Source organism: Oncorhynchus tshawytscha, linkage group LG14 (assembly GCF_018296145.1).
Source record: "Oncorhynchus tshawytscha isolate Ot180627B linkage group LG14, Otsh_v2.0, whole genome shotgun sequence".
Classification (NCBI taxonomy): Eukaryota; Metazoa; Chordata; class Actinopteri; order Salmoniformes; family Salmonidae; genus Oncorhynchus; species Oncorhynchus tshawytscha.
The window spans coordinates 21589891-21617190 of NC_056442.1; positions in this window are offsets into that span (position 1 = coordinate 21589891).

The window sequence follows — 27300 nt, forward strand, 5'->3', positions numbered from 1 at the left end:
TAAAAATGCACCTTTATAATAAAAGCATTACATGCATAATCGCATTTACGGTCATTTTTGATGATGGTGATTTCTAGCTAATGGAACATTCGCGCTTATAGCCTACTGCTGTCTGCGTATTGCTGCGCTTATAAGGTGAAGTAGTAGCCTAATAGTTTATCAACATTTTAAGCTAAACGTTCTGATCAGTTGCTTCAGCCTCATTGCGTAAAACATTTTTTTTTATGCTAGTGGTTGTATTAATTTTGGATCTATCGCATCCCACAACTGTCCACAGACTTTGTTTGGAATATTTATTTCTCGCACAGAATAGAATGTCAACTTTTGTACTAGGGGGGATAGTAGATTGACATTGGTTTGTGCTTTTGCTGTTTGTTAGGCCTACTATCCTGTTGTTGTTGACGAAAAGTAAATGTGGACAGTTCATCCAATATCTTCAAAATGCGCCTCGGAATTGGATAAGGACGTGCGCAGTTGCGTCTCCGATGTGTCTGTCTTCACATGAAACGCTGCTTATATATGACAGTTAGGTTCTATATCCCTTTCAAAGCGGATTTATGTGCTGAATTTTAAGAAGTTATTTGGCCAATTTAATTGTGATACAAACATTAAATATATAGGCCTATGGGCTAGGCTGCATGAGGTGTGTGACTATGATTTAAAGTAGCAAAACAAAAAGCATTTTTTCTTATACTGGGCATCATTCATGTGATAATATATAATCCACAAGCGACAGGCTAATATTGTCACCCATCACACTTTTCTTGATTTAATCGTGTCTTTACATATACTAAATAATATATGTGTGACATTTGTTTTGATTAAGAATGGACCAATATTATGCACATGCATCGAAACAGGGGCAGCGGGAAAAAAAATCCTCCCTCCAGAATTTGTTTGGGCATCTCAAGCTCATTTCCTGCATTTCTACTAAGGCTGTCCCCGGCAAAAACCAAGAGTAGTCTTTTCTTTCGACCAATCGATTGGTCGGAATTTTTAAATGTTTATTTTTCTACATAATAAAATCAACTAGGCTCTATGTACTGAACTTGTCTGATGCTTTAACAGTTGCAGAGTATTTCACATGAAGGTGCCTGATTTGTTAAAGTTAGGTTCCCATGGGCACAGCCTTCATGATGGACAGTAACTGATGGTAACAGATTGTGTTTTCGGGGACATATACTGTACAAAGTGGTCATGAAGGGCCCCTCTAGCTATAATGTCTGCAGCAGGTGTGATTGATGGAGCAAACTCTGAGAGGCAGTGACAGCATCAAGTCAGGCAGTGACAGCATCAAGTCAGGAACAAAGGTTCCCACTCAACCACCACCTGAACCAACTCAGAAAACAACACAGTGTACAGAACACTCTTTCTAGTCTGGGTACCAGTCTTTTTAGCGAACAATCCACTCCTGTCATTTGCCAAAGAGCCTGGCCTTTTGGCAATCTCAGCGTTCAATATGCAGACGGATTTATAGCGCCGTTGCTGATTAGTATTTGGAAACTACATTAATGTTATCCAACCTTTGGTCAAATGGCTTACAGCAAAAATTAACCTTTTTCAAACACAATTTTCTTGTTGACAGAATGTTTTACTCAATTAAAAAAAAAACACATTTAAGAAAATGACCTGTCTAAAGATGACTTGTCAACATGGACTTCTCCCAAGCATTCTCACTACTTAGAGAAACGTAATCAAATCAAATACATTTTTATTGACCACGTACATATGGTTAGCAAATTTTCATGACAGTGTAGGGAAATGCTTGTGCGTCGAGTTCCGACAGTGCAGTAATATCTAACAAGTAATCTAACAATTCCCCAACAACTACCTAATACACACACATCGAAAGGGTTGAATGAGAATATGTACATATGGATGAGTGATGGCAGCATAGGCAAGGTGCAATAGATGTTATAATATACAGTATATACATGATAAGTGATATGAGTAATGTTAGATACAGTTGGAGTCGGACGTTTATATACACTTAGGTTGGAGTCACTAAAACTTGTTTTTCAACCACTCCACAAATGTCTCGTAAACAAACTATAGTTTTGGCAAGTCGGTTAGGACATCTACTTTGTGCATGACACAAGTAATTTTTCCAACAATTGTTGCCAGACCGATTATTTCAATTATAATTCCCTGTATCACAATTCCAGTGGGTCAGAAGTTAACATACACTAAGTTGACTGTGCCTACAAACAGCTTGGAAAATTCCAGAAAAGGTCATGGCTTTAGAAGCTTCTGATAGGCTAATTGACAACATTTGAGTCAATTGGTGGTGTACCTGTGGATGTATTTCAAGGCCTACCTTCAAACTCAGTGCCTCTTTGCTTGACATCATGGGTAAATCAAAATAAATCAGCCAATACATCAGAATTTTCTTTTAGACCTCCACAAGTCTGATTGATCCTTGGGAGCAATTTCCAAACACCTGAAGGTACCACATTCATCTGTACAAACAATAGTAGGCAAGTATGGGACCACGCAGCCGTCATTCCACTCAGGAAGGAGACTCGTTCTGTCCACTCTGCAAGGAAGAAGCCACTGCTCCAAAACCACCAATAAAAAAGCCAGACTACGGTTTGCAACTGCACATGGGGACAAAGATCATACTTTTTGTAGAATTGTCCTCTGGTCTGATGAAACAAAAATAGAACTGTTTGGCCATAATGACCAATTTTTATGTTTGGAGGAAAAAGGGGGAGGCTTGCAAGCCGAAGAACACCATCCCAACCATGAAGCACGGGGGTGACAGCATCATGTTGTGGGGGTGCTTTGCTGCCGGAGGGACTGGAGCACTTCACAAAATAGATTGCATCATGAGGTAGGAAAATGATGTGGATATATTGAATCAACATCTCAAGACATCAGTTAAAGCTTGGTCGCAAATGGGTCTTCCAAATGGACAATGACCCCAAGCATTCTTCCAAAGTTGTGGCAAAATGGCTTAAGGGCATTAAAGTCAAGCTATTGGAATGGCCATCACAAAGCCCTGACCTCACTCCTATTTGGGAGCAGTGAGAACCATAGGTAGGGATTTTGGCCTGGTTACATGTACATTGAACAACACAGCAGGTTTTCATAATGTTTCGTTATTCTTGTATAACCAAATAAATTGTTCCTCGTCTCTTAAGAGATGGAGTCCAGACAGGCTACTTTAGGAAACGTTCTGAATGGACATACAGAGAATTAGTGAATTCACACACACCCTAAAAGGACCCATCAATCAAAGCCACCACTGCTCCTAAGACACACACTAATAATTTATATTTTCTTAAAAACATATTCTCAACCAAGGCCCACCATCAAATCTTGGCTGTAGTCCTACTGAAGCTCTAAAATTACTTATTCTAGGCATGAAGATTTCAACATCATGTCTAGACGATGAAAGGCTCCACTGATCACTCATGCTTGGCTGCCAAACGTATAGGTGTACCCATAGGCCTAATATTGAAACAGTCAATATCGTAACAATCTACTTTCGAAGACTCCCCATCCTGCTGATGTGAGCTGCTGGACAGCGCACTTGCACTTGATATGCACTTAATGATAAGAAAGTGAACCTGCCATTTCCAAAAAGGAGCTCAGTGGGGAATTGTGGATTCCCTTTTCGATCATTTGCTTACTTCAACAGCCAGGGTTTCATTAAATAGGCCTAGGCACTACACTTTTTATTGCACATTTAATTCAACTGACACATTTGGCGATGTTCAATTTGAATTTATTGGCACAAAACATGCGTCAGACAATTATTATAATTTTTTGTCTCTGGCTTGCATAGCACAGTTAGTGGTTGCCACAAATTGGATGGCCAGTACTTCTCTGGTGTGATGTGATCACATTGGCTGGGGGTAAAATGCAGGAAACAGGAAACCTCTGTTCTCCCCACACCCAATGTTCATAATAACAATAAAATGTACTATGCCAGCATGCCCAATGTTAGAATGTTTCCAATCAAATGTATGAGTTAAGTTAGAATGTTTTCCTATCAGTCTAATTTGCATAAACATGGTGATTGCATGATAGCTTTGAATGTTATCAAATCCTCTGATCCCCCTCATGTTCAGTAATGATATAATGTTCATATTTGAATATTGCTGAAAGGCCAGTCTCTTTGCCAAATGACTGGAGTGGAATGTTATTACGCAACAGGACAGTTAACACACGCTGCCTGCTAATTATCTATAGGCTATGTTTCAACTTGTCAATTTCAAATACATTTCTAACAAGTTGCATTTTCTAACAACAGTTTGAATTTAGGTGTGTTCCGCCTCCTCATTAATTCACATATAACTAGTCAATTTCAGCGTTGCGGAGAATTTGTGATTCAGGCTTCTTCTGAGCCCGATAAACTTCTCTCTTCAAGGAGAACCCACCACGTCACTCATGTTTGCGCACATCAAGTATGCATATACTTTTCATATAACATTTTCTTGCTGGTGCTCGCTTTGCCTTCCTTGTTCCTATCAAAGTAAGTTCCTTATTTTCTTTATATCGTGTTGTCGGTTCTACTGTAGGCGCATACAGTATGTACAGTGGGGAGAACAAGTATTTGATACACTGACGATTTTGCAGCTTTTCCTACTTACAAAGCATGTTGAGGTCTGTAATTTTTTATCATAGGTACACTTCAACTGTGAGAGACGGAATCCAAAACAACTATCCAGAAAATCACATTGTATGATTTTTAAGTAATTAATTAGCATTTTATTGCATGACATAAGTATTTGATACATCAGAAAAGCAGAACTTAATATTTGGTACAGAAACCTTTGTTTGCAATTACAGAGATCATACGTTTCCTGTAGTTCTTGACCAGGTTTGCACACACTGCAGCAGGGATTTTGGCCCACTCCTCCATACAGACCTCCAGATCCTTCAGGTTTCAGGGCTGTCGCTGGGCAATACGGACTTTCAGCTCCCTCCAACGATTTTCTATTGGGTTCAGGTGTGGAGACTGGCTAGGCCACTCCAGGACCTTGAGATGCTTCTTACAGAGCCACTCCTTAGTTGCCCTGGCTGTGTGTTTCGGGTCATTGTCATGCTTGAAGACCGAGCTACGACCCATCTTCAATGCTCTTACTGAGGGAAGGAGGTTGTTGGCCAAGATCTCGCGATACATGGCCCCAGCCATCCTCCCCTCAATACGGTGCAGTCGTCCTGTCCCCTTTGCAGAAAAGCATCCCCAAAGAATGATGTTTCCACCTCCATGCTTCACAGTTGGGATGGTGTTCTTGCGGTTGTACTCATCCTTCTTCTTCCTCCAAACACGGTGAGTGGAGTTTAGACCAAAAGGCTCTATTTTTGTCTCATCAGACCACATGACATTCTCCCATTCCTCTTCTGGATCATCCAGATGGTCACTGACTTCAGACGGGCCTGGACATGTGCTGGCTTGAGCAGGGGGACCTTGCGTGCGCTGCAGGATTTTAATCCATGACGGCGTAGTGTGTTACTAATGGTTTTCTTTGAGACTGTGGTCCCAGCTCTCTTCAGGTCATCGACCAGGTCCTGCCGTGTAGTTCTGTGCTGATCCCTCACCTTCCTCATGATCATTGATGCCCCACGAGGTGAGATCTTGCATGGGGCCCCAGACCGAGGGTGATTGACCGTCATCTTGAACCTCTTCCATTTTCAATAATTGCGCCAACAGTTGTTGCCTTCTCACCAAGCTACTTGCCTGTTGTCCTGTAGCCCATCCCAGCCTTGTGCGGGTCTACAATTTTATCCCTGATGTCCTTACACAGCCTTCTGGCCTTGGCCTTTGTGGAGAGGTTAGAGTCTGTTTGATGGAGTGTGTGGACAGGTGTCTTTTATACAGGTAACGAGTTCAAACAGGTGCAGTTAAGGTAATGAGTGGAGAACAGGAGGGCTTCTTAAAGAAGAACTAACAGGTCTGTGAGAGCCGGAATTCTTACTGGTTGGTAGGTGATCAAAAACTTATGTCATGAAATAAAATGCAAATTAATTACTTAAAAATCATACAATGTGATATTCTGGATTTTTGTTTTAGATTCCGTCTCTCACAGTTGAAGTGTACCTATGATAAAAATTACAGACCTCTACATGCTTTGTAAGTAGGAAAACCTGCAAAATCGGCAGTGTATCAAATATTGTTCTCCCCACTGTATGTATATATGTATGGAGCATAATGTATTTACAGTTTTTTTCACATTTTCAATTACTGGTGACAAATAATGAATTACGATTATTGCTCGGCCTCCGATCGCAAGACACTACAGAGCGTACGACCCAGTACATCACTGGGTCTAAGCTGCCTGCCATCCAGGACCTCTACACCAGGCGGTGTCAGGGGAAGGCCCTAAAAATTGTAAAAGACCCCAGCCACCCCAGTCATAAACTGTTCTCTCTACTACTGCATGGCAAGCGGTACCGGAGTGCCAAGTCTAGGACAAAAAGACTTCTCAACAGTTTTTACCCCCAAGCCATAAGACTCCTGAACAGACAATCAAATGGCTACCCGGACTATTTGCATTGTGTGCCCCCCAACCCCTCTTTTACACTGCTGCTACTCTCTGTTTATCATATATGCATAGTCACTTTAACTATACATTCATGTACATACTACCTCAATTAGCCCGACCAGCCAGTGCTCCGGCACATTGGCTAACCGGGCTATCTGCATTGTGTCCCGCCACACACCACCCGCCAACCCCTCTTTTACGTTACTGCTACTCTCTGCTTATCACATATGCATAGTCACTTTAACCATATCTATATGTACATACTACCTCAATCAGCCCGACTAACCAGTGTCTGTATGTAGCCTCGCTACTGTTATAGCCTCGCCACTGTATATAGCCTCGTTACTGTTATTTTTCACTGTCTTTTTACTGTTGTTTTTATTTCTTTACTTACCTATTGTTCACCTAATACCTTTTTTACACTGTTGGTTAGAGCCTGTAAGTAAGCATTTCACTGTAAGGTCTACCTACACCTGTTGCATTTGGCGCAGGTGACAAATAAACTTTGATGTGATGAATTTTAATGGACACCTATGTTGTGTGTAAAATACTTTTTTGAAGGTTGTACTGATTATAATAAGCTAAGCCAACTTGCCAGCTATGTGTGGCGCCATGTTTATTGACATTATGCAATGCATTCTGGGTGTCACGTAATCTGCCAGATCAAATATGTTATAATGAGGTGAAGGAATGGTTCACTCATCTTTCGGGTAAACTGCCAGAAGTGAGTGAAGGAAAGTGGATGATCTAGATGACACACCCCCTTCAACATGCATACTATAAACAGATCAAACTCATCTCGTCTCCTCTTATTATCTTTGGTTGATGCGAGAAAAAATACAAGCATGGCTGCGTGCAGAAACTATCCATCGTCCTATAACTTTCAATTTCTGCTTTTTTCTCAATTATTTTGATCACCGGCGATCTCACCCATGATGTCATTAATTATAAATAGTAATTGCTATTAGCTAATTCATATTGTAGTTTCTGTCAGGCGAGAGTTACAAAAAATATGACTGCTTGTGTTATGTCAATCTTTCCTCAGTTAGCGCTATGACAAATGTAGCCTACATTTTTCCAGTTTGGATTATTGTGTTATGCTGTAGCTACTTCTGTGAATGTCTGAACATTGCATCCAAAAATAAACTACTCACAGATCTGGACATAACTTTTGTAAGAACTGTGTTTGTGCAAAATGTTACTGGAAAAACTGTGGCCAGCTCAAATGCTGATTGTTGCGTCATTCGAAACTGGATGTTCTAAATACACGTTCCAATCACACTGGTTTGATCATACCCTACAGGGACCACTGTCTGTTGGTACGTGTGAAAAGGTTAAGGAGACAAACTGGATTTGAATTGTGTTTGGTTGTCATAACAACTAATTGTCATTTGAAGGAGATATTTTCTGCTTGAAAAGTTCCAGAGCCATGTATTTAGAGATTTGGGCCAATATATCTGGCAAAGAGGTCAATGGAAATGCCTATTTTTTATTTGTGTATTTCACTGTATTTCACAGTATTATATCAAAGTATAATGCTTGTATGGATGTCAACTCTTATACATGTCATTGTCGCCAATCAACTGCATTACAGTTAAAAACTACTTTGACGACCACCACCAATTTCTCTAGTTCATACAAATGGGAGTTCGCATTTAGCAGTCACTTCTAAACCTGGGACTTCTTTCCCAGTGCCTTCAGAAAGTATACATCCCCTACCTCATCTCTGTACCCCACACATACAATTATCTGTAAGGTAATTGTAAGGTCTCTCTGTCAAGCAGTGAATTTCAAACACAGATACAACCCCAAAGACCAGGGAGGTTTTCCAATGCCTTGCAAAAGAAGGGCATCTATTGGTAGATGGTTAGACGTTGAATATACCTTTGTGCATGGTGAAGTTAGCAATTACACTTTGGATGGTGTATCAATACACCCAGTCACTACAAAGTTATAGGCGTACTTCCTAACTCAGTTGACAGAGATGAAGGAAACCGCTCAGGGATTTCACCATGAGGCCAATGGTGACTTTAAAACAGTTGTGTGTCTGTGATGGGAGGAGACTGAGGATGGATCAACAACATTGCAGTTACTCCACAACACTAACCTAATTGACAGAGTGAAAAGAAGGAAGTCTGTACAGAATAAACATATTCCAAAACATGCATCCTGTTTGGATAAATGGAATGGAGCTAGGCACAGGCAAAATCCTACAGTAAAACCTGGTTCAGTCTGCTTTACACCAAACAATGGGGACATTAATTCACTTTTCAGCAGGACAATAACCTAAAACACAAGGCCAAATCTACACTGAAGTTGCTTACCAAACAATTTGACAGAGATTGAAGAATTTTGAAAATAATAACGGGCAAATGTTGTACAATCTTCAGTAGGTGTGGGAAGCTCTTAGAGACCCAGAAAGACTCACAGCTGTAATCGCTGCCAAAGGCTCTTCTACAAAGTATTGACTCAGGGATGTACATAATTTATGTAAATTTGCTATTTCTGTATTTCATTTATATTTGATGACATTTCTAAAAACATGCTTTCACTTTGTCATTCAGGGGTATTGTATGTAGATGGGTGAGAAAAAAAACATATTTAATCCATTTTGAATTCAGGTTGTAACACAACATTTTGAAGTTACTGTAACTATAGATGTCGTATGTAATCATAGAAAGCGTGCATGTTCAACATAGCAGGCAAAGGTCACAGGTCTGTGGAAATGTTCACAATTGCGATAATAATCTGTGCAGAATCTCGGACAGCATTGAGCACTTGCACTATGTACTTAATGCAATCCTACCTGCAATCCAGGTCATTTGGTTGTGCTATTAGATGAAGCACAGTCATAACACATTAGGTTGTTGCATAAATACAAAATGTCTGATATTGTATTCCCATTTGAACTTTGTTGTGCTTTAAAATGGTTGAAAGTTAACACATTTAGACGACGACTAAACTGACAATCTGACATGGGTTTTCCATTGGAAATGTGTTGTGCTTTTAGGTGTTTGAAAGCATAGTGCTAACACATTAGGAAATCAACAAACCTCTGGTTGTCTTTTTGAGTGGGTGAAAAAAGGTTGAAATCTCATCTCAACCAAAGATTACCCACATTTCCACATTGAAATGATGTACTGTGCCCAGTGGGTTGCCTCTTCAATTTGCTATTAACTGCCAAAGTTTAGAGGTAAATGCACTATGTGTATTTACCTAACTGATGACTTGACTGATGAACATACGTCTCTGTTTTATCCTGTGAGATAAACAGGATCCAAAGTGAATAAACCTAAGCTTTGTTTTGGAAGAGACGGATGACTTAACAAACAGGCAGCTGCATTTTACAATGAAGGATGGCCCTTGTGCAACAGTGAATTGATTGTTGTCTGGAGCTTTGTTTCATTTCCTTTGGATTGAATTGGCTCTCACTGTGTATTCCTGAAATCAGACTGGAAACATTATAGGTCCTTTGGAAAAGAATGGTTCTTCAGGCTGCTCCTCCATCCTAGGACGTTTTGGGTTTGGTCTAAGGATCCGCGTGATTAGGCGCGGTGAAGCGATGTGGTTTTGACGGATTGATTCAATTATCTTCTTTGCATTTGATTTCAAGAATAATTAAATGGAGGGCTAGCACAAGTCGGGCAATCGGAGTGCCAACTGTCTCTTTCACCCCTCCTTAAAAGGGTTGTTCACCCAAATTGAATAATTACAAATAGGTTTCCTTACTCTGTAAGAAGTCTAAGGACGAGGTATGACAGCAATCCATCCTGTGGTTTCCACATGCTAACGTTTTATCATTTGTAGCACAAATCCCATGTTCAAATTATGTTAAAATAATCTATAAGTGACTCTGTTTGAGCTTCACAATCCATTTTAGATACTTTTGGATGATTTGGAAATTCTGTGTGAAAAATGCTAATTTCGGGCCTATGACTTGAGTGGGATTTGTGCCACAGATGCTTAAACGTTAGCATGTGGAAACGTTCAAAGTGAAACTAAACCAAATCAAGGATTGCTGTCATACCTTGGCAATAGACTGGGTAAGGAAACAAATGTGTAATGTTGTAATTTGGGTGAACTATCCCTTTAAATTTCAGCAAGCCACTACAGACCACAGAGACGTATGCACACACACACACACACACACACACACACACACACACACACACACACACTGATGGGACAGAGCAAATCCAGCAGTAACAAAGAAGTACAGACATAGCATTTACAGTCCTATAGCTCAGAGACAGTATAGTAATATTTGTGTGTATCCCTACCAAATGGTTATAACATAGGCCACATTGCATGATAATTGAGGTTCAGGGTGATGTTTATCTGTCTGCATCATTTAAATTGGTATTCCAGGGCTCACAGCCTTCATGTCATTTTCTGGTGAGTTTTTCTCTTGATTGTTATGCCGACTGACAAAATAAGTGCCGGTAAGAACTAAGAAGGTTATTTAGAAGCTAATTTATATGCCACTCTAATTCCAAGCTTGCTGCGCAAACCTTATTTATCAATCCTTGAATTAAACACTGATTTGCCCGTAATTTCTCCAAGTAGCTGGTGTTTCATTGTCTCTGTGTGTTATGCAGTCAGTCTATTGGCATGTCTAGCCTCACAATGGAGCTCTCTCTCTCTCTCCTAGGGGGGTAACAGCACAGGAACCTCTGCATTCCGAGAAATGTAGGACAAAGTGGAAGACCGAGGGGATCCACTGCAATAGGTTGCACTCCCAGGCAGTCTCATATTGGAATTTAACATACTTGGTTGTTGTTGTTGACAAACTGGTTTAGCCTAGGGTTTGTGTGTCTTAACCAGCAATTCACAATATAAATCATTGTCTAAAGAAATAATGATTGTCTAAAGAAATTCCAAGAAATAAGAATCAGTTGTGAGGCAGTAAATGAAAATGGTTCAGGGACAATCATATTATACGGGCTTAAATGAGGTTGGGTCATTTAAGTGTCACACAACGTGGGTTCTCAGCCACCCCACGAAAACAATGCCTCAAATAATGATACATTTCTGTTATGACTAAAAAAGTAATATGTGAAGTCAGCCAATATTTATTGTATTTTGTTGAAAATCTGTAGGCCTATGTCGGTCACTTAAATTCACCCAAGATGAAATATGGAAAATTATCCCAAAACCACGCAGTAGCTAGACACCTCAGTAATGGGGGTTAAAATCATAATCTCCACTATAACATATACAGTTGAAGTTGGAAGTTTAAAAACACTTAGGTTGGAGTCATTAAAACTCGTTCTTCAACCACTCCACAAATTTCTTGTTAACAAACTATATTTTGGCAAGTTGGTTAGGACATCTACTTTGTGCATGACACAAGTAATTTTTCCAGCAATTGTTAACAGACAGTTTATTTCACTTATAATTCACTGTATCACAATTCAGAAATAGAACTGTTTGGCCATAATGACCATCATTATGGCCAAACAAGGGGGAGGCTTGCAAGCCGAAGAACACCATCCCAACCGTAAAGCACGGGCGTGGCAGCATCATGTTGTGTGGGTGCTTTGCTGCAGGATGGACTGGTGCACTTCACAAAATAGATGGCATCATCATGAGGAAAAGTATGTGGATATATTGAAGCAACATGTCAAAACATCAGTCAGGAAGTTAAAGCTTAGTCGCAAATGGGTCTTCCAAATGGACAATGACCCCAAGCATACTTACAAAGTTGTGGCAAAATGGCTTAAGGACAACAAAGTCAAGGTATTGGCCATCACAAAGCCCTGACCTCAATCCTATATAACATTTGTGGGCAGAACTGAAAAAGCATGTGCGAGCAAGGAGGCCTACCAACCTGATTCAGTTACACCAGCTCTGTCAGGAAGAATGGGCCAAAATTCACCCAACTTATTGTGGGAAGCTTGTGGAAGGTTACCCGACATGTTTGACCCACAAACAATTTTAAGGCAATGCTACCAAATACTAATTGAGTATATGTAAACTTTTGACCCACTAGGAATGTGACAAAAGAAATAAAAGCCAAAATAAATCATTCTCTCTACATATATTCTGACATTACACATTATTAACGTTAAGTGGTGATCCTAACTGACCTAAGACAGGGAATGCCACTTGGTTTACATACTTATCTCATATGTATATACTGTACTCGATATCATCTACTGTATCTTGCCTATGCTGCTCTGTACCATCACTCATTCATATATCCTTATGTACATATTCTTTATCCCCTTACACTGTGTATAAGACAGTAGTTTTTTTGGAATTGTTAGTTAGATTACTTGTTCGTTATTACTGCATTGTCGGAACTAGAAGCACAAGCATTTCGCTACACTCGCATTAACATCTGCTAACCATGTGTATGTGACAAATAAAATTTGATTTGATTTGATTTGAATATAAGAACTAGGACTAAATATCAGGATTTGTGGAAAGACAGTTGAAATGTAGTTGGCTAAGGTGTATGTAAACTTCTGACTTCAACTGTATGTCTTTCTCTTTTCTTGACTTGTACTGATCTTCACAGCACATTGGTTTGGTCTTAACACTGAGAAGCTTCAATTGCTTTCAATTAAGTACTGCAGTGTGTAGGCTGTAGCCCTGGGCCCCAGATGATGGATTGATTCAGCAGAAACTTTTTGTTGTAATCAAAAAAAAATGGCACATACTGTAACTAGCAGGAAAGGAGGTATTATATAACGGAGGCCGAAAGTTAAAATGTCTACAGCTTGAGGTTATACCTACATTATGTAAGTGATGTGAGCTATGCAAAACAAGGGATATTTATAAGTAATCCCCACTAGTTGTAAATGAATGTGATTAGAGAGCATTGTTATCGACTGGCACATCATCAAGGTCACCCAAGACAATTAGGCTCATTATAATGAATAAATTATGAACTGAAAGTTAGCATTTGCCCAGAGTAAGAATAGGATCAAATAACTTCAGAAGCTTCATTTCCAAGGCTATGTTTTTCATGTGTGTCAATTTGTTTTGCCCTCCCCTTCTTTTTGACCTCCATTTATCTTTGAGGAAGGCGATCTGGATCCATTCCACATGACTGGAGGGAGGTGGCTGCTGTCCTTTGTTAAGCGTCCTAAAAACAGCAGCAAAATCAAATTCAGGCCAAGATAAACGACTTTCAAAGTCCACATCTCCTCTTCAAAACAAAAAAGGTGAAAAGTGACGTAGGGTTTTCTCAAATAAGCAAAGACTCATCAACTTCATATCTAGCAAAAGGGGGATGCTATATGGGTGGTACAGGACCCCATGTATTGCTCAAACCATTCAACGAAACTGCACAGCTCATGGTCAATAATTATGATTAATATCTCAGAAAACTGAGCCATGGGATGTTTGGCTCTGGCCCTCACATTCTTTTCATCTCCTTAAAAATCCACTACAGATAGTTAAGTGGAGGACCAATTAGAGCCTATCCAGGGTTCCTTTTGATCCTTCGAAGTGAGATTTAATGCAACTCTATGCTCTTTACTTTGGCTGTTCTTACAGATCACTGATGGGGATCTTGCCTTAAGGGCATGTCGTAAAGCACCTGAGGAGGCTCTGTGCATGGTACATACGTATGAGTAATGGCTACTGCTACGGCCTTGCTGACGAGTATCATTTTGAACGGTGATGCCTGATTCCCATCATGCAAGTGCTTCACGCCTCATAAATAAATAGGTGCTTGTGTCTTGGCAGTAATAATGGGGAGCAGCTGAGATATGATTGGACTCAGTAATGACTGTTCTTTACCTCTGAGGAATAGAAGGAGGAGAAAGGCACCAAGCAGGCACAAAACAACTACCAACCCTAAGATGTGAAGTGTGGTTTTGTTGATTCCGGTAGCTTTTGGTTGAAAATGAATATGAGGTACATAAGTTATTAGCATACAAGCACATACACCTTGACAACATAATATGTTACTGCTACAAGAAAGCATACATCGTGACATGAAAAAAACTGTACTTTTGGTTATGTTATCCCCTTTCATGATCCTGTAATGAGCCTACAACTAGACTAATTTGGTCTTGTATCTTGCCCCTTTGTCATTTGTTGATTTGAGGAGAATGTAATAATTTTGTCATACACAGCAGATGCTGCCTTTGAATAGAAATCCAGAGCTTGGCTGAAGCTTTAGCCAAAGGTAACACTTCATGTGATGCATGCCATTATCTTCAGAGACAGTTGGCCACAGAAATAGAAGACTAATAGCTTCTATTATAACTTCTATTATAACTTCTCAGAATGAGATCCAAATGAGGAAGCAAAGGGTCATGAGTCTGCAATAGGAGTACTGAATACCTAATCCCACAGCCACAGACCCACCTTCCTTAGTCATATCTGTCAAAACAGACCACATACTCCCCTTCATGTGTAGATTGGTTCCCCCCATCCACTAACTGAAGTCCTGAAAATCTTGTGTGAACAGATTGCATTTAATGTGCACATGAAATGTAGTAACAAAACACTATCATTGATCAAACATAATTGCATTCTGGTGGAGTTAAAAATGTTGTACCTGATTTCAAGGCGACAGTGCACTCATTTAATTTGTCGGCATCCATTTCTTTTTGTCTTTTCACCGCCACCTCTGCAGCAGACTATACCCGGGCAGAAGTTCATTTCACGAAGCTCCCGCGACCACACACCATTCACATTTTAAGCAGGATCTACTTCTTATCTTGAAATGAAATCTCAAAGAAGAGATAATCCCTCTTTCTCTGCTGTCTCATCCTTTCTCTGATTAATGAATAGGTAATACGTCAATGCTCAGTGTGGGAAACCACATAACAGTGCTTCAATATTTAGCTAGAAACATTTCCAGGGACTACTTTAATTGTTAAGAGGTTATAAAAGGTCTGTTGCTTTCAGATACAGTGCAGACCTGCTTAAAATGAACATTTCATTATTTGGTGAATATGCCGGACTATATTTATCCAACCCTGAAAACTGTTGTTGCTTGCCTAACAGTGTCAGAGAATTTCCCCTAGCTATAGCGCATACACTTGCACTGTCATGCTGCGTGCCTGTTGCTAGGAGATGCTCAAATCCCTTGGGAGACACCGCACACTCACAAAGTAGGAAACAGGGACTTTATAAACTGTAACTTGGACTTCAGTTTGGGCCCTGTGCTTGCTGAGGTGCCAAGAAGTGTAATATAAAAGGAAGTTTAAGAAATGTGGCCTCTAAAACGTATAGTTAGGCTACAGAATATTGTTTTGCTGAACTGTTGGAACCATATTGTCAGTGTCTTTGTGATACCTTGTAGAGCCAGTCTTAATAACTGATTGATGAATGATTGCATTCACAAAGCCCACTCTTTCCAAAGAGCCCCTTTTACCGCCATGTTTTTTGTACTTTGTCAGGTATCCAAAGGTTCTTGAGGTTTAGAGGCTGCAGTTGATGGAATGGAAGAGCAAAGCTCTCTCTCGCTGCATTGTGTTTGTCGACTCAGCAGATGGCAGAGGTATAACCATGTAAACAACATTCTGTCTGGGCCAACGACACTCCCTCAGAAAAGCTGAAACTGACGCTTTTGACGCCCATGTGCTGCCCCCAGAATAAATTAATGTTTCCCTATGTCCTCAAATCTCAGACGGGTTTTAAAATCAACTCTGAAAAGGTTAGAATGAATATAATGTCAGACAAAGTACCACTACAACATGTATTTTTAAATACTTATTTTCTAATGTTTCTTTCCAAATAGTGGTGTCATTTGGATTCAAACTCCCTTGACATTGGATTATAGCTAACACATACTTTACACAACTATGCACATACATACTTTTCAGAGATCAGTTACCTGGGAAATGACAAGTATCACTAAATAGTATAGATACCACAACAAGTTTGCATATATCTGTAGTCAGGGGGAGAAAAGTCAAGATATATGGTTTTGCTTCCACCATCATCAATCATTGTGTCAGTATTCCTACATGTGTGTTTAAATGCAGGTACTATCAGGGTCTTTGCCACAGTGATAGATTGAAGCTACTGGACCTTTTTAGTGAGGAACAGAATATTGTGTCTTGGGGGTGAAATGAGTCATGGGGGATTGGAAACTTGATCAAGCTACAAAATCAGGCCAGAACTAGAAGTCAGAAGTCAAAGGTATTGTCAGGTCACAGATCTATATAAAATGAGGGTTCAAGGATGTGACTGGAGATGATGTTGGTGAGTTCTTAAAAAATGACATTCGTACAATTGGCCATGATATCTAGCAAGGTCATCAAAACATCCAATGTTAAAAATATTGGAATTTTCTTCTAGCATAACAACAAACAAAAAAAATCCATGGTCTGTGATGTATTGTGGTGGTACACTGACAGCACTAACAGCACTTAACTGAGGTTCGCTTGGCTGCGCTTTGGCTGGTCCAGCTTTGTCGTCCCCTGAGATAGTGGGGAAGGGCGACAGAGACATGAGGAAGGAAACAGGCAGTAGACAGCGACTGTTCCTCGACGGATGACTATACTACTTCAACAGAAGCATCCTCCGGAGACCTCTTTATACTGATTGTACTCAATGTTCTGGATATCTAGCTTTTTAACAATGACAAGTCAGCAAAACTAAACCCTCCTATCTGCAGTGTACAATACACACATTTTAGTATATGCCACACCTTCAGAAGGTCCTTTTGGACCTATACAGACATATGTTTATTTAGTTTACATAATTCAAATATTACATGGGAAATACATCAGGGTTATTGCAACTTTTAAATGGGTTATCGAGTTAATGTTCACTTAATTTGTTTAGCTGTATCTAGGGATATTTTCTTCACATATGTAATTGTATTAGAATGTGTGTGATGGAGATTGAGGGAACTACATACATATTTATGTTGTATTGGATTACGCTATTGACTGCATGTACCAGAATGCCTAGCGACAGGAAGTAGAAAAAAAGGAGAACGCGCCAGTTATGTACAAGTGATTATTCTGACTTTGAATCTAAAGTTGTTAAATGTAACGTGAACAAGTATTATTACTAAAAGAAGCTCGTACTCCAGAACCCGACGTCCCGAGTCATTACTATGACGATAGTTATATATAATATTTTAGGTGCCGAAAGATCATAGGGATGAAGTGGCTGAAATGGCTGAGGAGGAACTTCGGCATGAAGCAGAAAGAATGAGACGAAAGCGGGGCATCATTCGAAGTGCCACAACACAGATTTTGAATCAGATTGACGTGGAAATAACCCAGTCATATCCAGATACCGATCACTTGAGTACATTGTTGGAATTGCTGTCAGCTAAGGAGGACAGCTTGCTTGATCTTGATCGTGGAATTGAACAGTTAACGCCGTTGGACGGATTGGAGGCGGAGATTGCATGCACAGAGGATTACAAAGAGAGCGTTATCATGCTGAAGAGCCGTGCACAACGAGTGATAAAGAGAAAACAGGACCTCAATCCACTACCAGCACGTGTGAATGATGCTAACTCAAACAGATCACAGAGACAATCAGAAAGGCTACCAAAGTTGATTATTGAAAAATTCTATGGAGATCTCAATATGTGGCAGGAGTTGGAGCCAGTATGAGACTGCTGTTCACAACAATGATTCACTGTGTCATAAAGAGAAGTTTACCTATCTGAAAACGTATCTCACTGGACCAGCTGCAAAGGCAGTAGCAGGGCTGATGATAACAGACACTAACTATGATGATGCAATTGCTCTGCTCAAGAGCATATTTGGAAGGAAAAATCTTGTGATTAGTGCTCACATGTCAAAGATGCTGAATCTCACTCCTGTGAAGAAATCCTGTGACCTAAATGCATCGAGACAGCTATATGATGAATGTGAAATTCAGATTAGGAGCTTGAAATCACTGGGTGTACTGTCGTGTCAGAAACCTATGGAAGCCTACTATGCACAATCTTACTGTAGATGATTCCAGAGGACAGAGCTCATGACTATAGTCGTCAGTGGGGAGTAGATGAATGGAAAGTGTCTGAGATCGTCAGTTTCCTACAGAAGGAGGTTCAGAGCAGGGAGAGAGCACTATAAATGACAAGATCATGCAACCAACAGAAAGAGAGAGAACCATGGAAGAAGTCATGCTCCTCCAATGAAATGAAAACAAAAAGGCCCAACATGCCATGTGCTGCACCCAGACAAACCTGGAAACTAGGAAAGATTGAGGAACTGTTTCCAGGCTGAGATGTCCAAGTTAGGTCATGTTCAGTTCGTACAGCTTCGGGGACTTTGTTGAGAAGACCTATTCAGTTGATATACTGCTTAGAGATTTAGATGAACACAGTTGTTCATTGGGGGGAGGATGATGTAACTTTTAATGGGTTACAGAGTTAATGTTTAGTTAATTCCTTGAGCTCTAAAAATATTTTCTTTACAGTTATTTACATATGTAATTGTATTAGAATTAGTGTGATGGAGAGAGAACTACATACATATTTATGTTGTATTGGTTATTGGTTATTGGTTATTGGATTACGCTATTGACTGCAAGTACCAGAATGCCTTGCGACAGGTAGTAGAAAGAAAGAACGCGGCAGTACAAGTGTACAAGTGATATTCCTGACTTTTCGCTAGCGATTTTATTTTATTGTTTGTAGAATCTAGTTGTTAAATGTAACATGAACGAGTATTATTACTAAAATAAGCTTTCACTTCACAACACGACGTCCCGAGTCATGACTTTGAAGATAGTTATTCAATAATGGTTGTTGTGACCACATAACCACTTGTTGTGCCCATTACTTCTGCTTGACACAATTACACTTTAGGAGCTTTCCCATGAGGTTCAAATCCTGCAGTAGGTTATTGGAATATTCAGGAGTAAATAAACCAAAGTCAAGGATGTACGTAGTCCCAAGTGTTTCCAACAAGAAGCATAGAAGTGTTGGTGGTTGATTCATTACTTTCACCAACTCATCCCAGTAGGGAAGCCTGAACACTTGGGGAGAATGTTCAAATAGTAATGAAAGACTCATGAAAGAATGAAAATGTAATGAATCGAGTCCTGTGCTGGAGAACACCAAAGTCATTGGCTGAGAGCATGTATCATTCTCTCTACCAGAAGAGTATGTTGAGAACGCCCTGAAGTTATGGGTTTTCCTCCCCTCTCCCTTCAGAAGTCTGGGATGATGAGAAGTGTTTGTTTCTCTGCTCCATTTCTGCTCTAAGCCAGCTGCCTTTTTTTCTCTCCTTATGCACCATGCTCATTTAAATATCATGCTCCGTTTAAAGTCGGGGATAATTTGCATGGGAAGCTGAGAAGATCGGTTACCCAGAGCAGGCAGGGGCTGTGGAAGCTTCTAAATGAGGAAGCTTCACCTGAATTTCTACAGTGGAGTCTTAGTCTCATAAATGGATTAGAGGGCGATGTGGAAAGAAGGGAAGAGTGGTGGGAAACTTCAAAGCTTTTTAAAAAGACAAGTGTGAGACAAGAAATATTCTTTTGAAAGGAACTCTTTACTGGTCCAAATATCATAGCACTGACATCATCCATCTTTACGTCAAGCTGCAGCCATTGCTGAGGAAAAGAAGGAGGGGATTAGCATTTAGATGACATTTGGGTGACAGTTAAGAGATATGCAGGGTTTCTGGGGATAGGTTGAGACGTGGTGACAGTTGATGTGTGAAGGGAGCAGGACGATGAAAATCAGACAACAACTACTGAGCCAACTGAGTACGACTCTGGGATGCTGGCCTTCTAGGCAGAGTTGCAAAGAATAAGCCATATCTCAGACTGACCAATAAAAGGAAAAGATTCAGATGGGCAAAATAACAGACATTGGACAGAGAAACTCTCTTCACTGAGAGTCGTCTCTTCACTGTTAACGTTGAGACTGGTGTTTTGCGTGTACTATTTAATGAAGCTGCCAGTTGAGGTCTGTTTCTCAAACTAGACACTCTAATGTACTTGTCCTCTTGGTCAGTCGTTTACCGGGGCCTCCCACTCCTCTTTCTATTCTGGTTAGAGCCAGTTTGCGCTGTTCTGTGAGAGGAGTAGTACGCATTTTGAGCCTGTAATCAAACCCACAAATGCTGATGCTCCAGATACTCAACTAGTCTAAAGAAGGCCAGTTGTATTGCTTCTTCTGTTCCATTTCTTGACTGCCCCGCTAACACAGAAAGAAACACTTAGTGACGTTATATAAAACACTCAATGTAATGGATATGTAGCATCTATAGCCTCGGTTACACATGGCACTTAAATGCAACTTCTGTCATTCGATCACTCCAAGGTTCAAATCTCTCAGGATGGGCATCGTGTTCGGAATTTGACAGTCTGGACGCAATCAGGCCAACAAATATGCATAAGCAATGTAAAGATGTGATGAATGAGTGAAGAAATGTACATTCTACCCAAATTACTTTCATAATAAGAAAGAATAAATGTTTGTGCCTGAGGGTGAATTAACTTCCATACAGCCAAAAGGGGTGAGAAATTACTTGAATATGGTGGACAATTTGCACTAAGGTAAATTAACATTGATGATGGAACTTATTCTCCTTTGCTTATGAGATGGACCGCTATGGTAATAAATATTTACCATCTAAACCATGTGTGACATCTCACCTCACTGGCAGTAGTGTTTGTCCTCACCAGTCCCTCAACAGCTCTCTGACTGAGATCCAACTGAGATGGTCCTCAAAGGAGATGAAGGCTGGGGATAGATGTAGAGAAGGAAGGATGAATGGATACATCTTTCAACAAGTCAGTAAAGAGTGTTGATAAGAGCAAATGTCCATCTCCCACCCATGGAAAGACCTACAGTGGTTTGCGAAAGTATTCACCCCCTTGACAATTTTCCTATTTTGTTGCCTTACAACCTGGAATTAAAATAGTTTTTTGGTGAGGTTTGTATCATTTGATTTCCACAACATGCCTACCACATTGAACAAACAAGAAATAAGACAAAGAAATGTGATGGTCTAAGTCCACAGCAATGTTTAAAACCCTTTCACACGTACCAAAACACAGGTGTGATCATTCTACAGTGGTCTGTGCAGCTCAGTTGGTAGAGACGAGTATGAAAAATGTATGAAAATGTATGCACTCACTACTGTAAGTCGCTCTGGATAATTAAGAGTGTCTGCTAAATGACTAAAATGTAAACGTTACCTATAATGTAAATGTCCCTGCAGTGTATGCTCAAATTGGTGTGATTAGAATGCTTATTTAGAACGTACAGTGAATTGCGAAAGTATTCACCCCCCTCTGCAATTTTCCTATTTTGTTACCTTACAACCTGTAATTAAAATGGATTTCTGGGGGGTTTGTATTATTTGATTTCCACAACATGCCTACCACTATGATGATGCAAACTATTTGTTATTGTGAAACAAACAAAAAATAAGACAAAAAAACGGAAAACTTGAGCGTGCATAACTATTCACCCACCCAAAGTCAATACTTTGTAGAGCCACCTTTTGCAGCAATTACAGCTGCAAGTCTCTTGGGGTATTTCTCTATAAGTTTGGCACATCTAACCACTGGGATTCTTGCCCATTCTTCAAGGCAAAACTGCTCCAGCTCCGTCAAGTTGGATGGGTTCCGCTGGTGTACAGCAATCTTCAAGTCATACCACAGATTCTCAATTAGATTGAGGTCTGGGCTTTGACTAGGCCATTGCAAGACATTTAAATTTGTCCCCTTAAACCACTCAAGGGTTGCTTTAGCAGTATGCTTAGGGTCATTGTCCTGCTGGAAGGTGAACCTCTGTCCCTGTCTCTGGAAGACAGGTTTCCCCTCAAGAATTTTCCTGTATTTAGCACCATTCCATCATTTCTGACCAGTTTCCCAGTCCCTGCGATGAAAAACATCACAGCATGATGCTGCCACCACCATGCTTCACTGTGGGGATGTTGTTCTTGGGGTGACGAGAGGTGTTGGGTTTGCACCAGACATAGCGATTTCCTTAATGGACAAAAAGCTCAATTTTAGTCTCATCTGACCAGAGTACATTCTTCCATATGTTTGGAGAGTCTCCCACATGCCTTTTGGCGAACACCAAACATGTTTCCTTATTTTTGTCTTTAAGCAATGGCTGTTTTCTGGCCACTCTTCCGTAAAGCCCAGCTTTACAGCGTATGGCTTAAAGTGGTACTATGGACAGATACTCCAATCTCCGCTCTGGAGCTTTGCAGCTCCTTCAGGGTTATCTCTTTGTTAACTCTGAATAATGCCCTCCTTGCCTGGTCTGAGTTTTGGTGGGGGGGCCCTCTCTTGGCAGGTTTGTTGTGGTGCCATATTCTTTCCTTTTTTACATAATGGATTTAATGGTGCTCCGTGGACTGTTAAACGTTTCAGATATTTTTATAACCCAACCCTGATCTGTAATTCTACACAACTTTGTCCTTGACCTGTTTGGAGAGCTCCTTGGTCTTCATGGTGCTTGGTGGTGCCCCTTGCTTAGTGGTGTTGCAGACTCTGGGCCCTTTCAGAACAGGTCTTCATCTTCATCAGCTAACATCGCTTTTTGTGAATTTTGAAGCATTTATGTAATCATAAAAAGCACAAAGGCTTCATAATTCATATAGGTCATGTTAACTGACTGATATTATCTCATAGAACAAAACATATAAGATCTACTAAGCCTGCGTTAACCTCAGACCTTATTTTCTGGGTTTATCCCCAAACCCTATTCTTTCCCCATAGAAAATGAATGGACCATAGGCAACTCATTTCAGTTTTTTAGGACTACAAGAAGGCGAGCTCTATACCATGCCTTCTTAACTGCCCGTGGGAAGATTAATTAAGTTCAAATGATTTTAATTAAATATAAAACAACATAAAAAAAAGTCTCAGACAACACTATGTTAATAAATGTAGTGTATAACAAGAGGTATTACAGAGTGTTATTGGTTTGATTATGATAATGCTATCGCTAACCTATCCAGCTCTGAGTCTAGGTCAGCTCCTGATTTCTGGGCCACTGAAGCAGCCTGGGATGGTACTGCCTGAGAGGGTACAGTCTGGCCTTTGACCTCTTGAGGAAGATCCAATCTGTCATTAATCGTCTCCGTTTCTTCATCAGACAGTGGAGTCATCCGTGATAGCAACTCCTTGGTCTCGTCATCCTGAGGGAAAGAAACATTGAACACACACCCTTCCCTGTGTCCTACACTGGACTCTTAACAAGGCAGGCAAAGCCTATTGTACGGGTGCACCTCAATAGTCTAGAGTGGCTTCCTTTATCTTCTTTCTTTCATTTGCACTGATCTGAACAGCAGATAGGTGAAAGCATTATGGTATTTATTTTCACCCGTCCAGTTCATTCAAATCAGCATTAGCCGAGAACAGACTATAAGCCACTTCAGACTGTTGAGATGCACTCAAAACTGTACTGTACCTTGAATTTGAGTTTGCCACCATCGATGTCCATGCAGGAGCAGAGCCCGGCTCACATAGAGCTGCTGTTCCAGAGGGCGTGGCCCAGGCCTGGCACAGCAACCAAATCTAAGCAATGTTGTGTGGCTATTTTTATTGACTTGGCCAAAGCTTTTGATATGGTAGACCATTCCATTCTTGTGGGCCGGCTAAGGCGATTTGGTTGTCTCTGAAACCAGTGTGATTAGAATGCTTATTTAGGACGTCCAGTTTCGACTGACACGAGTCAGCATTTGAGCTGCAACACAGTTTTTTTTCTCCACAGAAACATATTGCACAAACACAGTCCTTACAAAGTTGTCCTGAATGTGACCAGTTTATTTTTGGATGCAATGTCTAGGCATTCACAGAAGTAGCTACAGCATAACACAATCATCCAAACCGGGATTTGTAGGCTACAGTTGTCCTAGCGCTAACTGAGGAAAGATTGATGTAACACAAGCGTTCATATTTAGATAACTCTCAGCTGACAGAAACCACAATATAAATGAGCTATTAGCAATTACTATTTATAATTCAACACATCATAGGTGAGCTCCTCATTGAGCTAAATAATTGAGTAAAACACTTTCTAGAAATCGAAGGTAATCTGACGATGGGTAGTTTCTGCACGCCTCCATGTTTCTTTTCATGTCAACCTGTAACGGTTCTCTTGTGATGAAGGAGAGTCGGACCAAAATGCTGCGTGTAGATTGCGATCCATGTTTAATAAACAAACGTAAAACACGAAATCAATACAAACACTACAAAAACAAAGAACGTAACAAAAACCGAAACAGCCTATACTTGTGAAAACTAACAAAGACAGGAACAACGACACTAAGGACAATCACCCACGAAACACTCAAAGAATATGGCTGCCTAAATATGGTTCCCAATCAGAGACAACGATAGACACCTGCCTCTGATTGAGAACCACTTCAGACAGCCATAGACTTAACTAGAACACCCCACTAAGCTACAATCCCAATACATACACACCACATACAAAAACCCATGCCACACCCTGGCCTGACCAAATAAATAAAGACAAACACCATATACTTTGACCAGGGCGTGACACAACCAAAGATAATAAGAGGAGACTAGATGAGTTTGGTCTGTTTGCAGTATGCATCTACCATTGTTCACATCCCATTATTCACTTCCGGAAGTTTACTTGAAAAATGAGTGAACCCTCCCTCACCTCATTTTATTAGAACATCTTTGGTTTGATTTACGTGATACACAGAATGATTTGTATGTCAATAAACATGGCTCCACACATAGCTGGAATTAGCTTAGCTCATCATAATCAGTACAACCTTCAAAAAAGTTATTTTACACACATAAGTGTTCTTACAATCTATGCAAGAATCAGATTGCATGATTTGTCACCAGTACTTGAAAACAAGTGAATAAAACAGTAAATAAATAAATAATTACCACACAAAACGATAGTGATTTATTGATATAAGTGGCGTGTGCAGGCATTCAATCACGTAACCTCTCACTCCCACTCTGAGCCATTCAGTGTTGTTGTTTATGTATGTAGCTAGTGGGATGAGCTGTAGCATTAGTAATGTCTTACAAAAGGAGACAAATCACAAATGTGGGAATTCTGGAGATTTTTATATCCATTGTAGCCATTGAGAACCCTGAATCTGAGGACCCCTTGCCCACAGACGAAGTCCCGGGTCCCTTTGGAGATGCTGGTGGTGATGGAGGCAGACTGACAGTGGATGAAATACAGAAGGTCTGTGGTAGCTGGAAGGCCCCCAGCCATTTCTCCCCTCCTGGCCTTGCTGTTTTCTTTCATGAGTCCCAGTCTGTAGTGAACTCCTATTGGCTTTTCCCTATGAGGCATAGTGCCTCAAGCTGTTTCTGACAGAGGAGCTGGTGGGAGACGTACACCTTTCTGCACTGCATTTTCCCTGCGAAGTTCCTCAAACTGCTGCTCAAGGTAGTCTCATACAGAGAAACTGCAAAGTCTGCCTGTCTGGCACCAGGAGAAGGAGGTAGAGGAGGTTGACAAAGTACATGTGTTTAGCTTGTGACACACATTTATGTGTTTCACCATGCTTTGGGGAGTACCATATGCTCAAGCACTATTGAGCACATCTGCAGCAATTACTGAATGTGGCTTGACAGGTGATCTGCCATGATACTATGCCTTTAAAGGTGGGGGGTGGATATGCAGTTGTTCTTCAATCACTGTATGAAAATATGGGTTATGCATATTCATAAATTGTCAGTCTTTTCTTGCAGTTTTATTTCCTCTACTAAAAACAAGTTTTTGTTGTTGTTCAACCATGACCAATAGTTCAATAAAATAGACAACTATTGCATATACAGTTGAAGTTGGAAGTTCACATACACTTAGGTTCGAGTCATTAAAACTCGTTTTTCAACCACTACACAAATTTCTTGTTAACAAACTATCATTTTGGCAAGTCGGTTAGGGCATATACTTTGTGCATGAAACAAGTCATTTTTCCAACAGATTGCAGACAGATTATTTCACTTATAATTCACTGTATCACACTGTATCACAATTCCAGTGGGTCAGGAATGTACATACACTAAGTTGACTCTACCTTTAAACAGTTTGGAAAATTCCAGAAAATTATGTCATGGCTTTAGAAGCTTCTGATTGAAGCTAATTGACATAATTTGAGTCAATTGGAGGTGTACCTGTGGATGTATTTCAAGGTCTACCTTCAAACTAAGCACCTCTGCTTGACATCATGGGAAAATCAAAAGAAGTCAGCCAAAACCTCAGAAAATTTTTTGTAGACCTCCACAAGTCTGTTTCATCCTTCGGAGCAATTTCCAAACACGTGAAGGTACCACGTTCATCTCTACAAACAATAATACGCAATTATAAACACCATGGGACCACGCAGCCGTCATACCGCTCAGGAAGGTGACGCGTTCTGTCTCCTAGAGATGAACGTACTTTGGTGCGAAAAGTGCAAATCAATCCCAGAACAACAGCAAAAGCCCTTACCTTTATTTTACTAGGCAAGTCAGTTAAGAACAAATTCTTATTTTCACTGACTGCCTAGGAACAGTGGGTTAACTGCCTTGTTCAGGGGCAGAACAACAGATTTGTACCTTGTCAGCTCGGGATTTGATCTTGCAACCTTTCAGTTGCTAGTCCAACGCTCTAACCACTAATTGTGAAGCCCTTGTGAAGATGCTGGAGGAAAAAGGTACAAAAGTATCTATAATCACAGTAAAATTAGTCCTATATGGATATAACCTGAAAGGCCGCTCAGCAAGGAAGAAGCCACTGCTCCAAAACCTCCATAAAAAAGCCAGAGTACGGCTTGCAACTGCGCATGGGGACAAAGATTGTACTTTTTGGAGAAATGTCCTCTGGTCTGATTAAACAAAAACAGAACCTTTTGGCCATAATGACCATCGTTATGTTTGGAGGAAAAAAGTGGGAGTGGCCATC